The sequence below is a fragment of the Cloeon dipterum genome, chromosome 4 (assembly GCF_949628265.1).
Source record: "Cloeon dipterum chromosome 4, ieCloDipt1.1, whole genome shotgun sequence".
NCBI classification, from domain to species: domain Eukaryota; kingdom Metazoa; phylum Arthropoda; class Insecta; order Ephemeroptera; family Baetidae; genus Cloeon; species Cloeon dipterum.
The window spans coordinates 4747673-4765180 of record NC_088789.1 but is presented as its reverse complement, the minus strand read 5'-3'; the positions used below and the strand labels follow the sequence as shown (position 1 = coordinate 4765180).

Genomic DNA, 17508 nt, shown 5'->3' with positions numbered 1-17508 from the left:
CTTTAATATACCTTTCCTGTGCTTTCAAAAACCTGCAATAAGAACGGTCGCACATATTTTAAGGACCCTTAAAAACTATTTTTCCGTGTTATGTGTTATTTAAAATTTAACGGCAGCATAAGCTTGCTTAAGTAGAATTTCTTTCTCCTAATATGGTGCCATTAGAAAACCTCTACATGATAAAACATATAATAAATCACTCGATGGTATTTGCTTAATTCGCAGTCAATTTTATGGAGCAATCCTCTTTGGCAGTCCTTAAAAATTCTTTACATTATCAGTGACGAAACGTTCGCTTGACCCGTTGTTTAATACTTAATATATGGTTAATACCTTTTTACATCAAAGCTAGCACATTTCCGGCCCAAAGGTAAATTTGCCTTTTACTTTTTTATGCGTCAGTTAGCTTTCCGTCGCATATGTCGCCTCTGGTGATTTTATTTGAGAAAAAAATGCCCTGCGAATAAAAGACCGGTTCGTTTTCGCTTTTCAAGGTAGAATCTGAACTAGTAAAAAATCTTGTAAAAAAATCCTGTCTCACTGCTTTTACAATTAAATTTAGTGGGCATTTCTATGCTAAATAAGTCGGAGACGGTCGCTTTAAAAGGACAAATGAGCAAATTAATTGAGCTTTAATTTTCACGAATCGTGTTACAGAGCTTGGGAGCATGTTTCCTGATTTTCAGGGAACATATTATTGTCGTCTCTCAGACAATCGGATTAAATCGCCCATTGATGGCTAGTAGCAGCAGTAGCTGATAAAAAGCACTCTTTTTTAGGTGGTGTGTCCCACGTTGAGTAAAAAATCGTGTCGTTGATCTTGTCGGACGCAGTTAGAAATGACCGGTGCCTTTGAAGGTTCACACCTATTCAGTAGCCGCTTGTTTAATTCACGATTAATTTTACTGTCAGTCGATGAGGAAGGTCTGCGCAGCACCAAAATTACAGCATTCAATTTCAAAAAATTTCCTTCGGCGTTTAAAATAGTGCTTTTTGCAGCCCATAAAAAAGAAACACATTTATATTGCATTTGGATGCATATAATGATGTCAATCTACGTTCATCCATTATTTATTTTTGACAGTGTCACACCTTTGTTGTCACTTCAGGCTGTGGGAAACATCAATCGTCTGTAGGACTAATATAGATATTAATGGAATCCGTTGGGGATAATGTGCGGCTGAGGCGTGTGGGCAGAAATCAGATGCAACCACCTTAAATGGAGTTGAGTGGTTTTGGGCAGTACTATAGTAGCACTCTCAGACTCTAAAGCTTTCAATGAATTTGATTGAGATAGTACCTCCCCAAGCAGAGGCTCAACACATATACATATATCATCAGCATTCAAATTTTCTGTCAAGAATGAAAAATGTTACACTTTTAGCTGGCACGATATTTTTAGGAATGCCAGGAAGGAATCATATATTTTCCTTGTTTTTATTAAAATTCTTTGTACATCTGAAGAGTAACTATTAAATTTATTTCATCATTTGAATAATACAATTTTTCCTCTCCTTGTCTTTTTGCTCGTGGTAATTGCTCTCCCGCATTTGTAATAATTGCGTGATTGAGAAATTTATCTTATGATGTTGCAATTGCGAGCCGGCTCTCTGCAATCGAACGCAAAGAAAGGAATGGTATCGCCCGTGGGCTTAATATTCCTCTCATAATTCATATGCAGAAGCGCAAGCACGGAACACACACCATTTCACACTTTGAAGGCGGCTCATTGTTCGCCGGTCATAAATTAAAGTCTTCAATTAGCAGGTGCCGCGTGCGCTTCTTTCTTTCATGTTGATATTTCGGCCGGTAGAGAGTGAATTGTGAGTTGTTACAAGTGCGATTGTGATCTGCACGCCCAGTTGCATATAATATTATTTCAACTGCGTGGCCAGAGAAATGGATGTGAGTTATAACACGCATAATAATTTCGAGATGCTGGCCAGAAGAACAAAGAAACCAGTTCTCAGAGATCAATAAAATGTACACAAAATTAATTGTGTCCGCTAGCTGCTCGCGGAGCAAAAAACCAATCTGATTGCGATCTCTCCGAGTTTTGGCCTTGTTCCAACAGCCCTTTTGCACGTTTCTCATTTGGAAGAGCAGAAAATTGAATATTCGCTCTTCATCTCTTCAATGTACACATCATTGCAAACCGTTTCTGCGAACTGCTGGGGCGGGACACATTTTATGAACGTGACATAAATTGGGAACATTTATTTGTACGTGAGGAGCACAAGTGTTTTCACTGTGAGCAAAAAGAAAGCTCACGCGTGCAGAGACCACATCAAATTTAAGTTTATAGCTCCATAAATTTTGAACTTAAAATGTTGCCAGTTATCTGGATCTGCTTTCTTTTACCGGGGATGTTGATGCAAATTGATAAATGTATGCAACCTGCTGCGCATCTAGGTCACCGCCAGTTGCCTAGATTTCACACATTTTCTCAGTTTCGACTTGATTTGGACAGCTCTATTAAAATTGAATTCATTTGTTGTATTGCATCATATACATTGTTTTCTTTTGAAATTTGAGCCATTAGCAACACCAAATATAACAATTCGTTAATTAGGGAGCATCAGAAAGTGACTAAGTTTTAAGTGGTAAAGCTCTCTAGTTTTAAGTAACCAATTTGACAATACAAGCCAAATTTTTTAACTCTTTACTTTAGGAAGAAGGTTTGTGACATGCGAAATTTGGAAATTTTCTAGCATTTTTTTAAATTCGATAAAAATCAGTAAAATTAAATTTTAGATCTATGCAATGTTTTTTATTACAAAAACGGAGCCACATGAACTGGCAGTCAGCTCAGAAAATTTAAAAACGTTGTCTTGAACTGATATCTTTTCCGAAAAATGAATAATAAATAATCCACTGATCAATTTGTCTAGTCAATGAGTTCCTATAAAAAGAAAACTGGCTTCGCAATTGAATTTTAAATTAGTTTTTCCCTTAAAGATATCCTTCCAACCTTCGCAAACTCCGAATAATCCAAAAAATTCCCCTGGTGATATCACTAAATTAGTTAAATACTGCGGAATTCAATGGTTTGCTAAAAACTGAAACGTCGAATCCTAAGAATTTCCTTATTAGCTTCACATACTATGAGTAACATTTTACTTGTTCACCCATATATTTACATTTACTTTTGTTCTGTTTGAATGATTAAAATTATGCTGGTGAAACTATTATAGTTCCATTCCTGATTTAGTGGACGCTGCTTGGTTTTTATTTGCTGGAGAATGGCTTATTACGTCAACTTCCTACTCTGGATTTTAATATTCTAAATAAGGGCACAATATATTAGCAACACTATCATATTACAGTCATTATAATGCTTGCGCACCAGATGCGCTTTAACTTCATGAGGAATGGAAAAAATGCGATCGTGTGCATTGAGTTTAATCGGTTATGAAGCCGCCGACAGTCGATAGACATCAAGCATCAATGAGCACGCCGGCTGGATAGTTTACTGATAATGGTCATCATAAACAAGTTTCCTTGTCATATTATGACATTCATAGAGCCGCGAGTTGTCAGCGTGCGGAGCGCAAACACGCGGATAATTCCTCTCACCCACTCACCGGCGGTGGTGCCGTAATATGACAAATCGGCAAACAACGGTGGCAGAAAAAAGCGTCCGTTCCGCGTACCTTGCATGCCGATTCTTTTTTATTAGCGCTGCCATATAAAAACGTGCTCTGCATAGCGTGATTTATTCAACGAGTGCACCCACTATCTTTATGGAGCGACTGCAGCGATCGAACGCGGCGCCGAGCTTGAATGCAAGCCGAGATCCGTGTGCGTGCGTGCAGTTTTGCTCTGCTTTGCAAACAAATAAATTAACTCCGCAAGAGTCAACTAAGCTTGTCCTGCGTGGACAGTGCGCAGGATGCAATACGTGATAAATGAATTTCTCGCGTACCATTGTGACAATGACATAGAACAAAATGATTTCAAAACAGAGGATGTTGAGAAACCGACGCGTTTTCCATGATCCTGTTCGCTACACTCACGAGGAATTAATTTTCCATAATTCCTAGAAGCTAGATTTGTAATTATTTTATTAATTTATTTATTCTCCATACAAGTCAGACACAGTTTGAAAGCAAATCAAATAATCGAGTCTTCAAAACACGACCGTATCACAAAAATTAAGTACAGGGAAGAATGGGATGCGGACAATAACATTGCTGACAAAAAAACGTCATCTCACGCAGCGCCGATTGTGAGCCCTATCATCCAAATAATATTAATTAAAGGAGATGAGTTTTGTTATTTGAATCTTTTGTTAGTTTGTTTTCCCGACACGGTAAAATCATTTGTTTTCAATTTATCGCACCAAAATAAAGTGTTTTATCTGTCGCATTTTGTGATATTCCCTTTTAAAACTTCAAGTGGAGCTCAAATTAAAATTGACGATGGGCAGAGAATAAAAGGCTTTGATTAAAAGCGTGTGTTGATATTAAATCTTTTGCGACTCTGCACACTTGAGAGTAATAGAAACTTTGGATGATTTTAATGGTCTCTTTCTGAAGTCGGATTTGATTTTGTTTTATTTTGATCTTTTAAGAAACTATTATAACCGTCTTTGGGCCTATGCAGAATGGTGAACCAGTTTAAAGCAAGTAAAGAATAGAATCTTAAAAAGACTTTTAAAAATTTAAGGAAACTATATTACTTGCGAAAGGACTGCGACTAGTGCCAATTCTGTGATAAATCTATCAGCTTCTACCATTTCCTTGAATGTGATGAGAACAATTTGACACTGTGTCAAGCCACCAAGGCAAATACGAGAAGTGAACTAATTTCCTTATTATGTCTTTTTCTGTTGTACCATTGTTGTTTAATAAAGAATTCATTCAAAAATAAGGAAGCTTTATACCTTTCATATATTCAATATTATTTGTATTACAGAGGATTGTTACCAACAGTAACAAGAAGCAGGAAGTACTACTGTTTACCGCAGTAATAAATGGAATGAGGCTTATTTTACACGCATGATCATGTAACAATACATCATAGAGTAAATAAAATATGGTGCGCTCTTCTCTAGGCGAGTTACGCCCCTGATCAGTATCACGCTGGAGTGTAATTTCGTCGTCACGATTTCACCGTTAACTCGGAGCAAATCAAACAATAATTATTCCGCACGTTCTATGCGCACATGGAGATATATTGAAATTGCACAGAGCAGATTACGGTCGGGTTACAAGGAGTGCGACCTAGTGTGTAATCGCATTCTGCGTCAGTTGGCGTTTTGAGCGAGAACAAAAGTTACGTAGGCGCAGCTCGGCGCTGTCATGCGTTTGCATTGGAAATCAAAAAGCCCGCGGCGGCCTCACTCTCCACAATGAGAGTATGGAAAGAAAGAGAGATTTATTGTTGTAGAAAACAGAAGCCACTGCTTTAGCACTTTTAATATCGGTCGGGTGAGAACGTTGAGTAATTCGCCGAGATGCTTATCGCCCATATTGAGGCGGCAAATAATCAAATCCCCTTTTTGATGCCTCGTCCCGCCTGTGAATTTCGGTACTTATACCTCTCACGCTTGTCAGCCTAATCCTTTAAAAGGGCACTCTTGTCGTTTTGATTAATCTGTCTCGAGCGGGCGCAAAGTGGAAGAAGTGAAGTCGCGGCCGCTTGAAACTAGATAAGCAGGGATTAGTTGCTCAGGTACATTATTTCCAGTGATGAACTGCGAATCGAAATCACAGAAAAGTGAGTGGCTCACGCCTTAAACAAGACTTTTTGTAAAATGGCAATTAATTTCTTCTGACTTAGTAACTTTTTCATAACAATGTTATCTTCCTAAGCCAAAGTAATTTAATTGAAATGTCAATCATGTCAAAACCGGAATGTTTATAAATTCTGCAACATTTTTACATTTTTTACAATCAGACTTACAACTAGAATCGTGAGACGCAAACACAGTCATATAAGGCCAACAACTGAAATGCATTAACAAATATTAAACATTTTGAACCAACAGGGAAGCATTTTAAACTTGAATATTTTATATATATTTAGTACTTTTTGTTGCAAGTTCATACAAAATTAAAAGCATTGTCAGGAATTCGTGCGCAAAGAGTGTAGCAAGCAGTAGTAACATGCAGTCCATTCCAAAATGAATTTTAATAACCCATAAAGTAGTACAAATGTACAATTAACAATCGTTCAGCACTCGCAGTAGGAAAAACGTGTAGCTACACAAGAAACGTCTGGTAATTATGAAATCTGTTTGAATAATACAAATAGGCGTGGGTGTTGCAAAAGATCACAAAAGGCTATCTCTTCGGCCGCATCGAAGGGAGGTCCGAAAGTCGTGAGGGCCGCCTTCTCCACCGTCCATTCTAATTAGTATCAGCGCGGACCTTCGCAGCTGAAAACGTGATAAAACGCCGTGAAAATAAACAGAGCCACCGCGATTGCGCTCGCATTCGTATAATGTGTGCACTGGGAAATAATAATAATAATAATCGACGTGCCGGTTATGTCATGCATATCTAACACAATGTAATGCGCACCACTATCGTGTATCATAGCGTGGCGCTCACATGCGCGGCCGATCCGATCTTGGCAATTGAAGCGTAAAGACAAGCAAAAAATGCAACACACACAACTATTGCGACGACCCGTAGGTGCCGCAGACAGATCCGGAAAGGGAAAGGGCGCTGGAAATTATAATATGATGACCTTAATGGCCGTCATTATCCACGCTTCGTACGACATATATTTTTATGCGTGATGACTAATGCTGTGCATGTGCATGGTTATTTTATCCGACGAGAAACTTACTTACAATAAAAACAATATGAATCTTTCTTTATCTTTACAAATTTTTCAAGAAAAATTAGACGTAAAATCAGCTGTTTTATTAAATTTTACAGTCCTGATTAACGACACTCCGTATGATTCGCATTAAGGAATTAAAGTATGTCGCGTGTAAGCGCAGACGATTTATAATACATTGTTTTTGCACGCCGCTGACATAATTAGAATCGAAGCAAATTTGCGCAACGGCCTGCTGGTGTTCCAGATCAAGACAATGTGAGTAATCACTATCAATTATTGCGGTACTAGGAGCTATGGGCAGCGGTCCAGCTCGCATTCACCTCCCTTCAGGAGCTCGCCGATCATCCGCAAGAAGGGCATTTTGCCGCAGCCGCACCGATTTTTCACGTCGTCCATGTCCGTGTTGAACAGCCCGAAACCGGCTCCATCAATGCTTTTCAAGAAGCGGACCTTTATGAATTATATTTGATTAAAATTTTGTTGCTCCCCAATGTAAAAGCACCTTTTCTAATAGAGACTGGTAGTCGTCGAAAGCATACCACACCTTGTCTCTGTAGGCGTAATGCTGCGTCGCTATATCTTTAACCACGGTGAAATTGTTATTTCTCACTGCCTCGCATACCTAGGATAATATCATGTCTTTATTAACATCGCAATTGTGATTTATTGAAATAGTACGTCTGCAAAGGATGTCAAAGGTGATAAATTTGATTTTTGCACAAATCCAGAACCGATTTTGTGCGCGTTTGGTGTTTTTAATTCGAAAGTCAGGCATCCAACATTCAACAGAATCAAAATCTTTTGCACCACGTCTTTGTTGTTTTTGATTTTGTTTTTGAAAAAATCAAAGGATGTCTTCTATATTTCAAAATTAAATATCAATGAGAGGGGGACATTTAAACAGACCAGCTTTTTCAAATTTGTAGGCACATCAATTGACATTGACCAACGGCCAGCTTGACCGAAGGAATCCATAACAAAATAGTCCACGAAGTCTGCGATAGGAGAATAAATATCACCTTAAAATCAGTTCGCAATGAACGTAAAATACTGTTTTAAAGTAATTTCATACCGGCGGAAAAGGTAAGGAACGCCGAGTTCAAGTTTGCAAAGTAGAAGAGCAATTTTCGGCTTGGCTTTAGAATTTGATAGAGGTCCTTCATCATATTTTTTACACCAACTTTATCATCAAGTTTGTATATTCCGCAATCGGTGTTCTTAGTTCAAAAGTAAAGAAATCAAAACTATTTAATTCACATCATGTACCTCCGGGCAGTTTGGATACAGCCATTTGATGAATACGCCATCAAAACTATAATCACTTAGTAAACCTTTGAGTTGGGCACTAAAATTGTTTCTAATCGATTCATTAGAGCCAACTTTGCTGAATAGGAGAGCGCTTCCCCATCCTCCAATCTCCAGAATGTTTTTAATCCCCGCAACTCGTGCATACTGAAGAGTCGATTTTAATTCTGAAATCACGACACATATTAAGATAAGATCAAAGCTTTTATTGCCGCCTACGCTGGTATTCACTCTCGGCGATTGAAATTGTGCTGTTTCCCGGATTAAACCTTAGCAGGTCAATGTACAAAACGAAGTCACACACTTTGATAATTGGCGTTTCGTGGAATGGCAATGCGTTCAGCGACCTGTGGGGACTTTCGAAGTTTACAACCGACCAATTTCGAACCAATTCCACTTGCCACACGCTATAGCTGCAGAGCACCTTCTTGGACGGCGCAGCATTGAAAAACTCGTTTTCTGGACATTTGTCTCCCAGGACTGTGTTTTATTTTTAAAAAAGCAATTTCATGTTGCGTCGGTTAAAGAGCAAATTACCCCCTCCGGAAACTTGGCTGAAATTGCAAGGCTTTTTCTGATCGACCAGTCCGAGACACTCAGCGACGCACCGCCGGATTGAAACTTCTGAAGTGTAAAATTAATCTCACTTGATAGAAATCTACTGCGGCGACGAGAACCTCTGATTATCCTCGGCATGATGATCGTTTCATCTGTCATGCACAAAATCCATCCTCCTCGACAGGACAACTATTTATGTTTTGAACTCTATAGGTGGGACAGACAAAAGGTTTATCTTATACGATACCTGAAAGACGAGGACCACCGCAAAAATCAGCTCCGTCTGCATTAAACACGCGTGACGCTGAATAGCGAACATGATTTATATCAAATGTTGCGAGTGGCTCCGCCGATTATTTGCGTCTGACAGATCATTATCAAGTATGATTGATGGCGCATTAATCAAGATTATTTCCTGTTGTATTTTACGAAAATTAGCTGAATTCAAACTGTCGGTCTGAAATAAAATCGTTTTTTAATCATAATTATCTAAGAAAAAGTGGATAAAATAAGACTAAAAGTCATACAAAACTATCTAGCAGTTGGAAATATGATAGTTGGTTATTCTTACAGTTCAGAGGAGAAAAATCATTAAAGTTAACTTAAATTAAACACCCAAGATCAATATTATTTATGGATTTATAGCTATGCTCTTAATGTAATCATAACTTTATTGGATTGAATAGCGGTATGGAAAGTATATTAATAAAAAAAATTGTTGGTCGTACTTAAAAACTGGATTTAAAAGTGCAAATTTATTTCATGCGATTCATGTCCCAGAACACTCGATCAACAGGCGAGCTTTCTAGTGGTAGAATATAAGTCAATCACAAATATTGCAATATTAGCTCACACTTACTGAGCCCAGCCCATCGTAAAAAGCCGCGGCACGCGCAAATAGCAATAACTCTTACACGTATAAATGCATTGATAATTGCTTATTTTGTGGCCGTTAAAAACCAGCAAATAAAATTTATATCAATTGCAATCGTGTCACGTAATTGTTCGCATTTCAGCGAATTCCTTTCAGCTTCTGACGCTCTACATATCGCAACAAACAATGCTCTCCGCTACTCTCAGTGTCAATACCATTGGTAATTGAAAAGGAGTCCCTTGTTAATTGAATTTCTATCGCCTGCGGCCAATGCGTGGAAACGTGTGCCGCAACGAAATAAATAAGCGGCGAGAGCGCCTTTATTTATGCATCCACAATGGAATATAATACAGTGCGATGGTGTGCCGCGTTGCATAACACTTCTTCTCGGTCACTCAAATGTAATAGAGCAAGATAAGGTTGCCATAATCCTTGGATTAACATTGCTGGTGAAAATTATTGGAATATCAGGTAAAATAAAATATACTTTAAGAGGAAGATGAAAATTCTGTCACTAATCGGGTTAGATAATAAAAACTTAACTGAAACCCTCTCACTGAATCCATTGCAGGTAGAGTGTAGCACTTAAAGTGTTCAAATCACTCCCTTAACTACATTTTGCAATGCTTTATGATAAATTTAATTAAGTTTTTAGACATATCCACAAACAATTAGTCATAATTTGTAAATCATTCAAACACACAAAAGTGCAGAGTAGAAAAATATCAAATTACCTGCAGCTGGCAACCATAAAATATACCTTAACATTAATTCACGTGAGCATGTGATTATCTAACCAGATAGAAAAGTTTTAATTGAACGTGAATTTGAAACAGTTGCATGAAATACAGCCGCAGGTCAAAATTTGCGATTCTAATTCAATTTATATAGGCCTCGTGAACTCGGAGCAACAAAAACTCGTTCTCATGATGTGTACACTTTGTAATTTACAAACAAATAAAATTAGCCACGCTTGTCAGAAATCCAGCTGAGCGGTTTTGTACGTGTAATCGCGTGGTCACCAATAAGATGTCCCCCCTTAAGATAGAAATTTTCTGATTCTCGTACGACTCGAAACTCGAAACAGATTTATGACTTTGGTACCCTGTAATTTTGGCTTTGAATTTAATTTGCACCTGCGTCCAGTTAAACATTAAAGCGGCAAAATGTAAACATGGGATGCTGCGGAGCGCGTGCCTTATGGCGATGTAATTTGCTTTGATGTCGGAGTGGGACATCACGCGACCATTAGCGTCGTGATTAAAGGGCCAACTCGTTTTTGACGAGCACGATTAACCGCTTGACAGAATTCCGACGCGTCATTAAATGCTAAAGCATAATTAGATCTGACTAAATTTGGGGACCCACCGGACAGACCGCGTGTGATAAATCTTGAGAGCACCTCAATGGCTCCATAGCCAACAACGTCGGAACTTATGAGCTGCGAACTCGTATTTTAGCCTCCGTTAATTTATCATCTCTTAATTTTCTTGTTCAATTTCACGTTGAACTACTTCAGCTGCACTGAAAAATATTTTTTTCGGAGAGCGAGCGGCGTACGTGCTTGAAAGGGAGAGAGTTGCATGTCGGCGGTGTCAATAATAATTTGTCACACGGCTCTCGATTTGAATATTCCAGCAGGAATCGTTTGGGCGGCTCGTAAAAGTCACAACACCGAACGGCTTGACCCTTCGTGCTCGCGATGGTGACATAAGCAACACGCGAACTTACATTGTTAAATCAATTATATTGCTCGATTTATTGCTTGTAGAGCTCCCCATGCGCGAAACCGAGATAAGATTGTGAATTGATTGTGTCGGCAGGTGTGACAACGGATACTTTCAACGATTTGCATGTGATTAAATTAAACATAAATCGAGCGTCTGGGAGTTTGACACCTCAGTTTTCCGAGTTGTTAAGCACAAGGTGCAAAACTGGGCAGTCCAAACAATCTTAATAAAACGTGCAGAGCAGTGGCCTGAATTTGGCCTTGGCCGGGGGTATAAATTTTATTGCTAAGTCTGGTTAGTTAAATTTCGCATTCGGACACACGACAAGTCGAAAATTGTAAAATATGACTGTTCATCATGCATAATTTTCGGTAATAACTGTCTTGCGCAGAAGTAAAACGGATTGGAATGAGGTATCCCGGGAGTCGACGACCCCGTAATAGCTTAAACGGCGGAATTTTTAGCTGAGGTCGTCGGCAATAACAGCCCACATGTTTAATCGAGATCGAAACAATAGATATCAAATAATGTGTGTAAACGCCAGATCACATTCCACGAAGTGCGCCCAGCAGTAGTGTGGATAACCACTTCTTGATCTATCCCAATGTGCAAACCATGGTTCTAGGTCCGACCAGAAAGCCGAGCACTCGAACACAACCTTAAGTGTCACATTCAGGTGCAATAAATAATTCAGGCGCATATTATGCTCAGCTTACATAATATTTTCGTGTCGTTGAAATTTATTCAGGTCGTAATATTTGAGAGGGAGAGGCATACACCATACATAATAAAATATGATAAGCTGCATGGTTGTATGAAAATCGGGTTTGGCTGGAACGAGAAATGCTCTTTTACAAAGCGAGTGTTTCATTATTTCTCCGTTCACGGCTCAACTATTTGCGTGTTGACCGTTTGCTCCGCGAAAGGGTTTCGCTGTCCTCTCATGAATATTATATTCGCTTGCAAATTTTCCCGGCTCATTTTTCAGACTGCGCACAGTTTTTATGGAAATATTCAGCTGGCGAGACGCGACATTTATTTCTCAGCCAAATGGCACTTGAAAGACGCCGACCGGACTTTGCATGTTCCCACACTTCTTTCGCATTCGAGTTTGCTAATTTGGCGATACAGACGGTGATCGATGGCGGCTTTCCAAGATGCATAAATATATTTGAGCATGGGCGTCGCACGTCTGCTTCCGTCTCGCACGGTAGGTGTGTTTTTATGTAATTGACATGTCCAAAATATTTGTCACGAGTTAAAAGAGATACAACTTTCAATTGTCCTTATTGTAATGCAGTCCGAATTTACGACTTTAATCTTTCCTCTAAATTTGAAACACGCCTTTGACACAACAGTTTTGTTTTTGAGAATCTAACACCATCTGGTTAATAGGAATAAAAATAAAAGAACAAGCATTACACCTGCTCCTGTCAATATTGTTCGTTTCTTTTTTACTGCTCTCTAAATTTTTAAGGACAAGCTTTTCTTTGTCCGAAAGTGATTCACAGAATTCGGTCAGCGCTAATTAATTTTTACTGCCGATTGCAGGAGCCTCCATGGCAAAAAAACAAACGGCATATCGCCGATCGGTATCTTGATGCCGAAAAGTACTCAAGGCTGCATTTATCTTGTCGCTCTGCTTGCCCGCGTCGAAGAAAAAAGTGTAATTCAATTTGCACCTTGCAGCCACACGCATGCCAGCTGAAGAACGGCCGTATTCTCCACACACTGTTCTAGAGTATTAAATCACCGCGGTTGCGCAAATGAGAAGAAATAATGGGCCAACTCGTTTGGGTGGCGGCACAAAGAAACTTGATATGCAATTCTGGCCTCAAATCTTGATCTGAGAAGTGCGTGTACAGTACGCCGATTCACTTTTTAAGGACAATTTCTCCTCCTGCCTGGCCGCATGTTTGCAAATTTAATGTAAAAACGACTCTGACCTTTCGTTACTTTTGCGTAATGGAGACATTACTCAGATTTTTAAAACGCGATTGGGATAAAATTTACGACTGCAAAAACCACCAGCCCGTCATAAATTAGCCGTCCGCGAATTCGCACTGACCTACATCAATGCGTAATTTTCCTTTCTCAAGGTATAAATTTTCGGCGGAACGTTAGAATTCGCCGCCCAGGGCTTCCCCGTTATTATGATTGCGAAATTGACACGGGGACACCTCTCCATTTGTGAACGCTAATAATTTAAATACATGCAAGCACTTGTAACGCACGCTTGCTCACATGTGTGTGTTCCGCATAATGAAGTAACATGTTGATTAAGAAGCGAATAAATTTAAACTTTCCGCGGCTTTTTGTTGTAAAATGATACTTAATCTGGCGAACACAACAATTCCATTTATTCAGGCAGGCACATGGCAGCAGGTCGCGGCATGTATCGCACCGAGAACATTTTCATATTAATTAAAAAGACCGACGGCGAGCATTGTCCTGTCTTTCTCCTCGTCTGACAATTCGAAAGCGAATTCCACCGCTCTACCACCCAGCGAACGACCACGTTCGACACTACAGTGTCGAAAAAGGTTGGTCCCTCCTCCAAAATTTTTAACTAAAACATTTTTGCTCAACAGCTTCTATAAAAAATGTGCACTTTTTGGTTAGGGAGAGGGGACCAAGACTTAGAGTCTTTTCAGTCTGTGCCCTTTTTTGGCAAAAGGTAAAGTGAAAAAATATTTGTGCCATATGTTTAGTTAGACTAGAAATTCCAAAATTTCCTCATTTGTACCAATTTAAGTTCTCATTTAGATGTGACGAATAACTGAAAATGTGTAAATTGCGATGAAGTATCAGTAAAAATGGTTCATTTTATTTTCCGTTAAAATAATTGAATGTTTCAAGCGTTTAGGAACAAAAAGTGTAAACTAAATAAACTAAATTAATAAATTATCTTTAGTTATTAATTCAAATGAAAAAATATTTGTGTATATTAATCCTTTCCATTATTCCCTCATTGTCAGTTCAGTCAGTCCCTCAAATAAGCTAAGTTTCCATCAATAAGGAAGGTGATAAATAATTAAAAAATTTATATAATAATAATTTAGGATTTTTTACTCTAGATTTGACTGATTCTTCAACTATCAAGCCAAAATGAAATAATTAATAGTTTCGGATTTGTGGCGAGTTTATTGCATAATAAATCTGCTGGCTACGAGAACGTTTTGCTTGTAGCTCTCAAAAGAATGCATGCACGAATTTCGATGCTGCGCACAAATGACACTGTCGCTCGAACCTGTGAAGTTAACTTTGACTGCGTGCACACAACACAACTGGCAATTAAAAGCTGCACAAGAGACCAGTTTTTTATTGTTATTACGTTAGCAGACACGTAGTATAATTCTGCCTAATTACGGAGCGAGGCGGACGCCTTTTGCACCCAGCACGGTGGTCCTGCAGCATTTACTCAATACTTTATCGAAATCGACGCGAACCGGCTGCCATTAATAAGTGCAATCTGCGCGGAAATTGAAATATTTATCGGAATATCAGCTTTGACGATATTTAATTACACTCGCTCTTTAACATGAATATTCATTTAAATATGCATCAGGCCTATAAATCACCGGTGTGGCAGGTCCAGCTTGAAGGGGATGCTGCTAAATCTTGGCGAGCGATTACAAACTTTAGAAGTTGGCCGAGATTAAAGTGATTGATTGGCCTGCTGTTCTGCCAGGACGGTGGATAATCGATTTGCACGCCAGCTAATGTATTTTTCCAAATTTACAAGAGTGGGATTACATTAATATATTGGCCGTTACTCACTTTTATGTGACATTGAGCATGAAAGTGCCTCTGGTAAAAGCTCACAATTATTATTAGCAATTTAATCAAAAATAATGGCGTCGCTGATCGCCGTTTTGCGTACCGAGCGGTCTTAATTAAAAGTATGTGCGGCTTTCAACGAGCCTGGCTCATGCGTTGAGGTGTTAAGCTCTGCTCTCATCTCAGTCAGGGGATCGAGAAGGAATTGGCCACTTAACGGCACCCAATCTGATAGTCAAATAATGGCCGACGTATATATAGGAAGCGATAATGCTCTTTTCAAAAGCAGGCTTATCTCGAATCGCCTCTTTGAATAATAGTCTGCCGAATGTTTTGACGCCCTGCGCGCAAATGTATGTGCATTAGGGGCAATTTGCTTTTATAGAGTGGTTTGGAAATTGCCGTTTTAACACGTGCGCGCGAGGATCGCTGCAATTGATTAGATCGAATTATCGAAATGGCCTGCTGCTCCATTGTTCCTCCCTAGATGCTTAGGGAGATGATGACCGCTTAAAGCAACCAGGAAATTCACAGCTTTTGGTTGCTATACTTTCAATAATACCAGCGTGTATGACCTGTAAGCAGTGAAACAGAAATGCAAATGTTTCAGTCCCTCTTTTTAAATATTTATCATAAACAGCATATTTACCGCGCTTTTTGTAGCAAATTAACAAAAGCAGAAAATGTAAACAAGCTGGATGAATGAATACCGTTAAATTAATCCACTGCTGAATCATCTTGAACAATGTGGAAGCAAAACTAAGCAAAAGATTACATTCCAAGGCTGTCGTTTCTGCTCAGAGCCTTCCAAACTGTTGTTGCATGCGTCTTTCAGTGCAAGAAGAGGTTGATTCAGACAGCAAAAATTTTAAGTGATTGGCCAGGGACGGAGCAGTGTCTGAAATAATAACGTGCTTTTCATTCACATAAAACGACGAAAACGTAAAAGCGCGATTGTCCTTTCAGACCACCTGAAGCTTGAAGGCAGCCAGATGCAATTTCAAAGGTTGAAAAAAATCAGTGGCACATTTTCTCACTGGTTTAAAAAGTATCAAATTTACACGGCAGGATAAAATCTCAATCTTATGAAATTATTATTATAAATTTGGCCGCAACTGTATGCTGGTTGAGGAAATCCCTCCAGGCTGAATATTTGAATTTAAAAATAATTTCATGGTTTAAAATGACAGCAAAAAGTCAGCTGTCAGACGGCCCACACGGAATGGGGCTGCGCGTACGCATTTACAATGTGCGATCATAACACTGCCAATTACAATTGTCTTAATTTGAATAACAACTGAATGGATTCAGCTGAAAAGGGGGGCAATAAAAATGTGTAGTTAGCGCGGAATAATCCAGTTTTATGGAGTCACTTCGCTGGCATATCAGGTTCATTATATTATCATTTGAGCACAATCCCGCGCGTTTAAATCCACATACGAGCGTGCGCGCCTGCATAAATTTTCATCAGACGACCGGCATGCCGGCACATACGCTGCTTGGCACATAAATTTGCTGGCGCAAAAAATTCAAAAGCATATTTTACCACATTATTTCGAGTCAGCCGATAAATTGTGAATAAAGAAAGCCGGCTCGGAGAGAGTGCTCTCTCGGTAAGAGAGCGATTGTGGGTGGGTGGTGTCAGCTTTTGTGCTTTTCTCCGCGAGGGTGGATGGACTCGAATAAGTAGAGAGCTGCCGTGTCAGGAGGCCGCACCCTGAACGTAATTAACACCGACGCTGCTGCCGACTATTAATTACCCGCGCCACACGATCAGTCTGTTCTCCTTTCGCGCATTTTTGTGGTCAGGTGAGCATAAAATTGTGGTTTCATCGATCGACCTAACATATTTTCAGAAAATTGAACGGTGTTTTTATCAACTTTATTAAAAATTTTTTACATTTTATTAAATCAGATTTGAAAATGCTTTTAGTGAGGACTGTTTTCGAACTTTTATTTGCAGACTGCAGACACATCAAATATTATATCAAAATAAATTTGAATTTAATCTTACTTAGTAAGTGTTAAATAATTTTAATGCTCCATTTAAAGCTACAGTAAAATTTCTTTAAACCGATTTCATTTATTCTTCTTACAAAGAGGCCGGAGAAATTGTATGAGCTGCAGAGATAAAACTGACCCGTTACCCACACTTACTCAAAAAATCCACAACATTGAACAGATTAAACTGTCTTGTAACTTCGCAAGGCACATTCAGAGTACAGGAATGGGCTGATAATGATCAGTTCTATACATCAACTAAATTTAGCGACGCTGTTCGTACACCCCGGTCGTATAATAAAGATTTTCCTTTGGTCTCGCATACATACCTTTTTGAGTTTCTTGACCTCCGCCAGAAAAGGGCGAAGGAAGGAAAATAATGTTCTCGTTTTTTTTACATAAAAAAGTGCAGTGAACCACGCGGACAGCACTTAATAACTCCCATTAGTTGTATGTCTCGATCTG

General features: G+C 39.1%; 1 long non-coding RNA gene across 1 annotated transcript; it reads right to left on the bottom strand.

Annotated features, from left to right (window-relative positions):
* Window positions 1-6954: 6954 nt before the first annotated feature.
* On the bottom strand, window positions 6955-8006 carry LOC135943023 (uncharacterized). Its single transcript, XR_010575156.1, has 4 exons — window positions 7868-8006; window positions 7474-7814; window positions 7298-7417; window positions 6955-7245 (listed from the first exon to the last, which is right to left on the bottom strand). It is a non-coding gene; the product is annotated as an uncharacterized LOC135943023 (long non-coding RNA).
* Window positions 8007-17508: the final 9502 nt, after the last annotated feature.